This window comes from Capra hircus, chromosome 10, assembly GCF_001704415.2.
Source record: "Capra hircus breed San Clemente chromosome 10, ASM170441v1, whole genome shotgun sequence".
Classification (NCBI taxonomy): Eukaryota; Metazoa; Chordata; class Mammalia; order Artiodactyla; family Bovidae; genus Capra; species Capra hircus.
Window position 1 is genome coordinate 11,366,444 of NC_030817.1, and position 10,539 is coordinate 11,376,982.

At 41.6% G+C, this 10,539-nt stretch overlaps 1 non-coding gene across 1 annotated transcript; it reads left to right on the forward strand.

Moving 5' to 3' along the window:
• On the forward strand, positions 1,515–1,586 carry TRNAE-UUC. Its single transcript has one exon. It is a non-coding gene; the product is annotated as a tRNA-Glu (tRNA).

The following is a 10,539-nucleotide window of genomic DNA, read 5'->3' on the forward strand; positions in this document are numbered from 1 at the left end:
TTCGAGCAATTGTTGGCTTCTTCACTGAGTGGCTAATTCTCTTAGTGAGTGAGTGTAAGTCACTTAGGCAGGTCTGACTCTTCACAACCCCATGGACTGTAGCCCACTAGGCTCCCCTGTCCATGGGATTCTCTAGGCAAGAATAACTGGAATGGATTGCCATTTCCTTCTCCAGGGGATCTTCCTGACCTAGGGATGGAACCCCCAGGTCTCCTGTATTGTAGGCAGATAGTTTACTGTCTGAGCTACCAGGGAAGTCCACTTCTCTGAAGATGCTGCCAAGAGACAGACTGACATAAGACTACTTAAGAACACTTATTCCATGTGAATCCTTCTGTGTCCATCAGTATCCACACACACATTTATTCCTGCAAAAAATATTGAGTGTCTATCATGGGCCAGATACTGTTCTCATGAGGGTAATTTTCTCTCACTACTATATGAACCCTATATGCACATTAGGGAGCAGCAAGGCATGGAGGAAGGAGCTCTGGAATCAGACCAACCTGAAACAGCACTGATTCCTAGAGCAGAGTTTGGCAACAATTTTATTGTAAAGGGCCACATAATAAATGTTTTAGGCTTTGTGAACCACAAAATTTATTTCACATCTATTCAACCCTACAGTTGTGTCAAATAAACCATGAAAAATACATAACCGTACGAGCTTGGCTGTGTTCCCAATAAAACTTTATTTATGGGGCTGAGATTTGAATTTCATCTATTTTTCCTGTATAATAAAATATTTAGATCTTTTTTCAGTCATGAAAAGGTAAAAATGATTTCTTACCTTATGGGCCATACATAGACAGGTGGCAGAACACGATTGGCCCACGGGCTAACATAGCTTGCCAGTCCCTGGCCTAGAACATAGTAAATGAGAAAATGTCTATGGTAAAATGCAAATAAACACTCTTTCTGAACATTTTAGTATTTCTAGAACATCACTTGACTGTTCATGTGGAGTCTTACATTGATCTTTTATTTGGATTTTTAGGGTTTTTCTACGTTTTAGTCATTAGAGTTAAGATGAATATCCTTGTTCATAATGACTTTACTGTGGATTATTACACAAGTCGGAAGGTGTAAATATTTTAAGATTTTTGTTATGTTATTGCCAGTTCGTTTTCTAACAGTTTGTAGAAACTATGTTCTGTAAGAGCTCTGACTAGTCTTTTTCAAATTTCCTATAATTTAGTCTTTTTGTAGGTAACTCTGCAGCTTCATTACCTAGGGTCTTAATTCTATATTTTAGAAAGTCCTTCAAACCTACTCTAAAGACAAGTAGACTGAAATATCCTGGCTAAAATTTTCCCAAGCAACCAAAAAAGAAGTTAACATTTATTAAATGAAAAAACTCCTACTAGGAATCTGGGTTACTGGCTGGGTTAGAAAAATATGACAGTGTATTAAGGGTGAGAGAAAGATGACTTTCCTAACGTCAAAGATGGATAAGAAAGTAATATGCGTACCATAACAGTCATCTATTGTTTAAAATGCAGAATTCAGGGGATTCCCTGGAGGTCCAGGGGTTAGGACTTGGAACTTTCACTGCCATGGCCCAGGTTCAATCCCTGGCTGGGGAACTAAGATCCGCAAGCTGCCTGGCATGGCCAAAAACAACAACAAAAACAAACAAACGAACAAAGTGAATATTTCATTTTAACTGTGTCCCTATAGAGCTGCCTGTTCTGAAGCTTTAATATAAATGAAATCTTATAATATATAGTCTTTTGTGACTGTAATGTGACTTTGTGTGATGATCTAATGTTTTTGAGGGTCATCCATGTTGTAGTATGTATTACTGGTTCATTCTTTTTCATTGCTGAATAGTATTCCACTGTGCAGATGCAACACATTTTGTTTAGGCATTCATCAGTTGATGAGCATCTGGGTTATTTCTACTTTTAGGTTATTTTGAATGCTGCTGTTAATATTCATGTACAAGTTCTTGTGTTGACACAAAGTTTCTGTTTCCCTTGGATATAACTAGGAATGACATTTTTGGATCATATGATGACTCTTCCCTGGTCATCAGATGGGCTTCCCTGGTGGCTGAGATGGTAAAGAGTCTGCTTGCAGTGGGATATACCCAAGTTTGATCCCTGGGTCAGGAAGATCTCCTGGAAAAGGGAATGGCAACCCACTCCAGTACTTTTGCCTGGAGAATCCCGCAGACAGAGGAGCCTGGTGGGCTTCAAGTCCATGGGGTCACAGAGGGTCAGACATGACTGAGTCTAAGTCCATATATGACGACTCTATGTTCAACATCTTAGGAGCTCTCAGGTGGTTTTCCAAAGTGGCTACGCTGTTTTATATTTCTAGCAGCAATATATGAGGACTTCTATTTTCTCACGTCCTCACCATCACTTGTCTGGCTTTTAAAATGTTATTCATCCTTGTGGACATGCAGTGGTGTCACATCATGATTTTGATTTGTGTTTCCCACCCACTCCAGCACTCTTGCCTGGAAAATCCCATGGATGGAGGAGCCTGGTAGGCTACAGTCCATGGAGTCACTAAGAGTTGGACACGACTGAGCCACTTCCCTTTCGCTTTTCACTTTCATGCATTGGAGAAGGAAATGGCAACTCACTCCAGTGTTCTTGCCTGGAGAATCCCAGGGATGGGGGAGCCTGGTGGGCTGCCGTCTATGGGGTCGCACAGAGTCGGACACGATTGCAGCGACTTAGCAGCAGCAGCAGCATGACTATGATGCTCAGCATCTTTTTATGTGCTTATTGGCCATTTGAATACCTTATTTGGACAGCTCTTCATATTCTTAGCCTATGGGCTAAGATTTTTAAATTGGGTTATTTAACTTTTTATTGTTGAATTCTAAGAGGTTATCTTTATATCTTCTAGATGAAAGTCCTTTGTAATATATATGACTTGCAAGTACTTCCCCCAATTCTGTGGGTTCACTTTCTCGATAGTGTCCTTTGAAAGTGCAACAGGTTTTGATTGTGACGTCCAATTTATCTAATTTTTCTTTTGCTGCTTGTGCTTTTAAAGTGTTATCTAGTAAATTGTTGCTAAGTCAGATCATACACATGTATTCCTTTGTTTTCTTCTAAGAGTTTTATAGTTTTCTATAACTTATTTTAGGTTGTCTTTTACATTTAGGTCTGTGATCCACTTTGAGCTAATTGTTATACATGATAAGAGGCAGGAATTCAAGCAGGGCATGGCAACTCACTCCAGTATTCTTGCCCGGAGAATTCCATGGACAGAGGGCCCTGGCAGGCTACAGTTCATAGGGTCAAACAGAGTCAGACACTACTGAAGCAACTTAGCACGCACACCCGAGGTAGGCATTCAACCTCATTCTTTTGTATGCAGATATCCAGTCATCCCAGAACCATTTGTCAGAAAGACTATTCTAAGAATTGTTTTGGAATTTTGGTCGAAAATCAAATGACCATAAATGTAAAGTTTTATTTATAAGTGAAAGTGAAGTCGCTCAGTCGTGTCCAACTCTTTGTGACCCCGTGGACTGTAGCCCACCATGCTCCTCTGTCCATGGGATTTTCCAGGCAAGAGTACTGGAGTGGGTTGCCATTTCCTTCTCCAGAGGATCTTCCCGACCCAGAGATCGAACCCAGGTCTTCTGCATTGTAAGCAAGACGCTTTACCGTCTGAGCCACCAGGGAAGTCTTTAGAATAAATTTATTCCATTGATTTATTTGTCTTTCCTTGTGTCAGTACCACTTTGTCCTGATTACTGTAGTTTTTAAAATTCTTTTTAAATTGGAGGAGAATTGCTTTACAAACTTGTGTTGGTTTTCACTGTACAACAATGTGAATCAACCATAAGAATACATCTATTTCCTTACTGTAGATGTTTAATATTTTGTAATTGGGAAGCTTTGTTTTTCTTTCTCAAGAATGTTTTGGCTGTCCTATCTCATCATTTTCATACAAGTTTTAGTATCAGCTTGTCAATTTCTGCAAAGAACTCAGCCAGGATATTGATATAGTTTGTAGGGAACTTGTAGATCATTTTGGGGGAAAATCTTAATAAAATTAAATCTTTTGATCTATGAGCATGGATGTCTTTCTGTTTATTTGGATTTTCTTTAATTTCTTTCAATAATGTTTTGTACTTTACAATGCACAAGTTTTACATTTTTCATTAAGTTTATTTCTTCATGTTTTAAAATGCAGCCACTATTGCAGTGTAAAAAGCCAAAAGAGGGAAATGGTGAATGGCCTGGCTTCTACACCTAAACTCCCCCATAAGGTGATTCATTTCTTCTCCTCTGACGAGAAAAATGAAAGCTGAGGGAGGCAGGATGGGACAAGAACTGGAAGTGTTATTCAACACAATTCTTTCCTAGGACTAAGAAGTTCCTTTCAGGTGACACGACCAGAGGAAAATAGGGATTCTTGCTAGCAGAGGACCCGATGATTGACTAGATATGACAGTTGAGGAGAAGAAAGTAACAAGAATAATTCCACAGTTTCTTGTGAGAGCAATTGAATATACTGTACTGCTATTAGATGGGGAAAGGTTCTACAGAACCATTTTGGGGAAAATATAGTGAGATTGGTTTGAACAAGTTACCTTTAAGATGCCTTTGAAATGGGTGAACAAGGATGAATAAATAATTAAGAGTTTAGAAATGGACTTCATAGAAGGCTAGCAGCAAAGTTAACTTGGCCTAATTAGCATATTAATGATAAATTAAAATGTGCAGAGCAGCTGGAATCATCTAGGGAGAATTTATAGTTTTACATGAGAAGAGAGTCTAGAACTAAGTTTTGGGAAATTTCATCGTTTACTGGTGGGGTAGAGCAGGATGAGCTGGGAAAGCTGAGAAAAGGTAGAGGTAGCAATTATGGGAGGAAACGAGATTGCTGTGTCCTGAAGTCAAGAGTAGAGAATGTCTCCAGCAGGAAGGGAGTGTGTCAGATACCAGGGAGACATCGGGAAAACAGAGCTTGCCTGAGTGCTCACTCATGTCTGACTCTTTAGGAACCCCTTGGACTGTAGCCCCCAGGCTCCTCTGTCTGTGGGATTTTTCCAGGCAAGAATACTGGAGTGGGGTGGCATTTTATTCCTCCAAAGTATCTTCCCAACCCAGGGATCAAACCCACATCTGCATCTCCCACATTGGCATACAGATTCTTTACCACTGAGTCCCTGGGAAGCCCTGAAACAGAGCTCGACCAATTAAATTTGAGGACATCAAGGTCTTTGGCAACCTTCACAAGAACTGTTTCAGGGGATTGTGGTAGGATAGAAAACAAGATTCTGAGGATCTAGCTGGTGGGCGGAATATAGTTGAAGAATTTTTTTTTTTATGAGAAGAGAAATTTAAGAATGTTTGATGGCAAAGAGGCCACAGCTGCTGCTAAGTCACTTCAGTCGTGTCTGGCTCTGTGCGACCCCATAGACAGCAGCCCACCAGGCTCCCCTGTCCCTTGGATTCTCCAGGCAAGAACACTGGAGTGGGTTGCCATTTCCTTCTCCAATGCATGAAAGTGAAAAGTGAAAGTGAAGTCACTCAGTCATGTCCGACCCTCAGCGACCCCATGAACTGCAGCCCTCCAGGCTCCTCCGTCCATGCAATTTTCCAGGCAAGAGTACTGGAGTGGGTTGCCATTGCCTTCTCCAGAGGCCACAGAGAGTAAGTCAAATATATCTCAATAAAAATATATGAATAAAAGGGAAAAACCAATTAAGATGGTAAAAATTTGTAGAGTAGGTTTCAAAGACTTGGTATAAAATATAACATTACTCATCTATTATGCTAATTTTATGTTGAAATAGTATTTTAGATATATTGGGTTATTAAAGAGATCACAGAGAAAGAAGGATGAAGATGAATTAATGAGTTGGGACAATCCATAGAATGCTTCCATCATAGCTCAGGTGGTAAAGAACCTCCCTGCAGTGCAGAAGACCTGGGTTCAAATCCTGAGTCAGGAAGATTCCCTGGAGAAGGAAACGGCAACCCACTCCAGTTTCTTGGCTGGAGAATCCCATGGACAGAAGAGCCAGGCAGGCTATAGTCCATAGGGTCACAAGAGTCAGACACAACTTAACGACTAAACCAACCAACCAGTTCATAGGATTAGGTTCTTAGAAAGGCAGATTCTTAGAGGATCCATAGTACACATAGAGTGATTATCCTCTTAAATAAGAGATCATTCATTCCTTATTGTGGAAGGATGCAAGATACATTGATGTTTATATCTTTTAGGTTTGTGAAGATTTGCTATTTGCTGTTGTGTTTTTTCCTTACAGGAAAGGAATGGGTAAGTAGGGGAGGATGGGTATTTAAGGAGAGTTGAGAGTTGATCATGGGGCTTCCCAGGTGGCGCTAACGGTAAAGAACCTGCCTGCCAATGCAGGAGACATAAGAGACGTGGAAAATACAGGTTCAATCCCTGGGTCAGAAAGATCCCCTGGAGGAGGGCATGGCAACCCGCTCCACGATTCTTGCCTGGAGGATCCCATGGACAGAGGAGCCTGGCGGGCTGCACACCAGAGGGTTGCAAAGAATTGAACACAACTGATGTGACTTGGCACACATGCACGAGAGTTGAGCACACTGTGCTGTGGGGCCATGACAAGTGGAAGAGTGTGTCAACAAAAGAGATATTGTCATGTTGCTAGACGGCATTGAGGGCTCGATGTTTGGATGTGCTGCTGCTGCTGCTAAGTCACTTCAGTCATGTTCGACTCTGTGTGACCCCATAGATGGCAGCCCCCAGGCTCCCCCATCCCTGGGATTCTCCAGGCAAGATCACTGGAGTGGGTTGCCATTTCCTTCTCCAATGCATGAAAGTGAAAAGTCAAAGTGAAGTTGCTCAGTCGTGTCTGACTCTTCGCAACCCCATGAACTGCAGCCTACCAGGCTCCTTCATCCATGGGATTTTCAGGAGGAGCTAGTTTTTTTTTTTTTTTTTAAATTATGTGTTTATTTTTGGCTTGCGGGGTCTTCGTTGCTGCATGCAGACTTTATCCAGTTGCAGCGAGTGGAGGCTACTCTCTCACTGTGGTGCATCAGCTGCTCCCTGCTGTGACTTTTCCGGTTGTGCAACAGGCTCTCAACATCTGGGCTTCGGCACTTGCAGCACAGGCTCAGAAGCTGCATTGCTTGTGCTTAGTTGCTCAGTGGCAGGTGGGATATTTGTTCCCTGACCAGGGATCGAGCCCGTGTCCCCTGCACTGGCAAGCAGACTCTTAACCACTAGACCACCAGGGAAGTTCCAGGAGGGGCTCCTAATGAGGGAGACATAACCACGCGATGTGATGGAAACTGAAAGCCAGTGACTGGGGCAATAGATAGACCTAAGCTGAGGAGGTGGTGGGTTTAGCCTAAGGTCACTTCCAACTTTCTTGTTTGCAACAGAGGCTGAAATTAGAGAAGGACTTGATGGCTCTGAGTGACAATAGCCAAATGCTTGTCTTTATTCTCCCACAAGACTAGACAGCATTTACAGTTCTGTTCTGTTATAAAGGAAGCGCCAAGGCCAGCTTTGTAGAACAAGGATTCCTACCTAGGTTTCCTTCTCCAGCTGCCGGGTGCTAACAGCTTAGAGTATTTTATTACAGTCATATGATTGGTAGCTACAATTCAGAGCAAGACTCCAGACAAGAATCTGTGTCATCCAATTAGAAAAGGTCATTGCACTAATCCTGAGCTGGAATGAGGGTAGAGAGAGATGTAACTGGCAAGGCTAATTTTGTCATGTGGCATGCAAGGGCAAGTGGCAAGCTAATGGTCTCCTACTTTTCTAAGCTAGGAGCCCAGAGTCCTTGGCTGTGATCGGATGTAGGAGAAGAAAACATTTATACTCCCAAGTACCACGAGGTCACCTGTCTTTTAGAGAAAGCTCTCAAGCTTTTCCCAGTCATGAAGAACCCCAGAATGCCATGCAGCCTGGGTACATTACCCTCCTCATCTCCCGGGGAGACTTTGTATCTGTGCCTCGACAACCTCACACGTCCCCTGTGAATCAGATTGCAGCTGGGTCATTCATCACGTTATGTGCGGAGAAATATAAAAGAAATGGGAGTTGCCTGAAATGAACAAAGTAAAGCAGGGATTGTTGATTGTGGAGGCAAACTGCTAACTTTCAGGTAATACCTATGTGGTAAAGACCATTGTCACAGGGTTAAAATATCAGGTGTGTTTCTCTCTGGATGTGTGTGTGTGTTTTTTTTTTTTTAATTAGTTGTCTCCAAGTAAGAAAACATGATTAGTGACACAGTATAAATCAGCACTTTTTGTGGAAGATCATAATGTTTTTAATTAACGTTAATCTCCCATGGTTCTTAAATGTCCAGTATTTAGATGTGACTCAATCTCCTTTTTGATTAGGAGGTTTGGAAACATTTTACTTTTGAGTGATTGGCCCCTGGTGATAATGGGTGAAAGTATTATTCTTGGTCATGATAATAATAGTGGTAATAAAATAATTATTATAGCTACCATTTATTACTTACGCGGTGCCAGGCACTCTGCCAAACATTTCGCGAGTATTGTATTATTTAAGCCAAACAACAACCTTATAAGTTGGTACTATTATTTGATAGTATTTATTTTACAGGAGTCTGTTTAACCAAGGAAGCTGGTTGCTTCTAAAATATCAGGGCTGGAACACAGCAGAGTATATCTGTCTCTGGAAGCTATGCTCTGCATTCTGCCATTTCCTCTGTGACCCTACTGTCCAGTGTCTCAGTTTAAGGCACTGGACAATAAGAGGGCTAATTGCATCAACCCCTTTGGGAATTAAGGATTAAAGGAGACAATGCAATGTAAAACTCTGATAACGATGCAAGTACATAGAACATACTCAAGCAAATGCTGGTTGCATGACTGCATTAGAATAAGTGATGTATCCGTCAGAATTCTTGTATGAGAATTCTCTCCTGATAATCAGTCAGCTTGCTCTTTGAGCTGCTTTTCTTGCAGTTGCTTGAACACGGCTGACCTCTCCATAAACCGTTTCTTGGGATCAACAGCTAACAATAAACTGTAGCACAGGGCTACAGTTTATAGAAACAGAATAAAATAAAGCCTAAATGGCCCATAGGGAAAACACATTCATAGTGACAAATTTGTAACAATAAACTGTATTCAGCTAAATAAAGTCTGTGAAAAGGAAAGATGATGTTCAGCAACAGGCTCTTTTGAGAATCTGATTCCTTAAAACCACAGTTTCTTAAAGTGCAGCAGCCAAATTAGGGCCAACATAAGAGAATTTGTTAAGGTCCATTGGTATGAGGATTTCTAGAATGTGAGGTCATCCACTTGGTCTCCACTTGCCCATGTTTTCAGGAAGCTGCCATTTTAAATCTAACTTGGGGACTTCCCTGATAGCTCAGCTCGTGAAAAATCCACCTGCAATGCAGGAGACCCCGGTCCAGTTCCTGGGTCGGGAAGATCCTCTGAAGAAGGGATAGGCTACCCACTCCAGTGTTCTTGGGCTTCCCTTGTGGCTCAGCTGGTAAAGAATCCGTCTGCAATGTGGGAGACCTGGGTTTGAAGCCTGGCTTGGGAAGACCCTCTGGAGAAGGGAAAGACTGCCCACTCCAGTATTCTGGCCTGGAGAATTCCGTGGACCATATAGTCCACAGGGTCACAAAGAGTCGGACACGACTGAGCGACTTTCACTTTCAATTTGGGGATATACTCAGCAACAAGAAGGAATGACCTACTGATTCATGGTACCATGTGAATGAGTTTTAAAATAATTATGCCCAGTGAAAGCCAGACAAACAGGACATTCTGTATGACTCCATTTATATGAAATTCTAGGAAAAAGAAACAATCCATAGTGACGTAAAGTAGATCACTGCTACTGCTAAGTCACTTCAGTCATGTCTGACTCTGTGTGGCTCCATAGATGGCAGCTCACCAGGCTCCTCTGTCTCTGGGATTCTCCAGGCAAGAGTACTGGAGTGGGTTCCATTTCCTTCTCCAATGTGTGAAAGTGAAAACTGAAAGGGAAGTCGTTCAGTCGTATCCGACTCTTAGCGACCCCATGGACTGTAGCCTATCAGGCTCCTTCCTTCATAGGATTTTCCAGGCAAGCGTATTGGAGTGGGGTGCCATTGCCTTCTTCAAAGTAGATCACTGGTTGCCTGGAAATGGAGCGGGGATGTTGAGGGAAGCATCACAAAGGAATACACGGAAACTTTCGGAGGGTGATGGTTTCACAGGTATACATATGACAAAGCTTATTCAGCTGTACATTTAACACGTGCAGTTTATTGCACTTGATTTTACCTCAATAACACTATTTTTAAAACTTTCACAGGATTCTTTAGAAATTTTTATAAATGATAAATTTTATCATTTTTTCCTTCAAATCTATTGTCAATTCTTCCTCATTCTTTAAGATAATTTTAGATTTTCTTATACACTTGAACTTCTTTATTGAAGTTAGAATTAGCTTTCAGGTTTAACTTACTCATTTACATATGGTTGCACCCTGACACACACAGAAACACATACCAAAAAACCTGTTAAGATTTTGATAAACTGCACTGATGCTATGCATGAGTTTTGGAACAAAAGA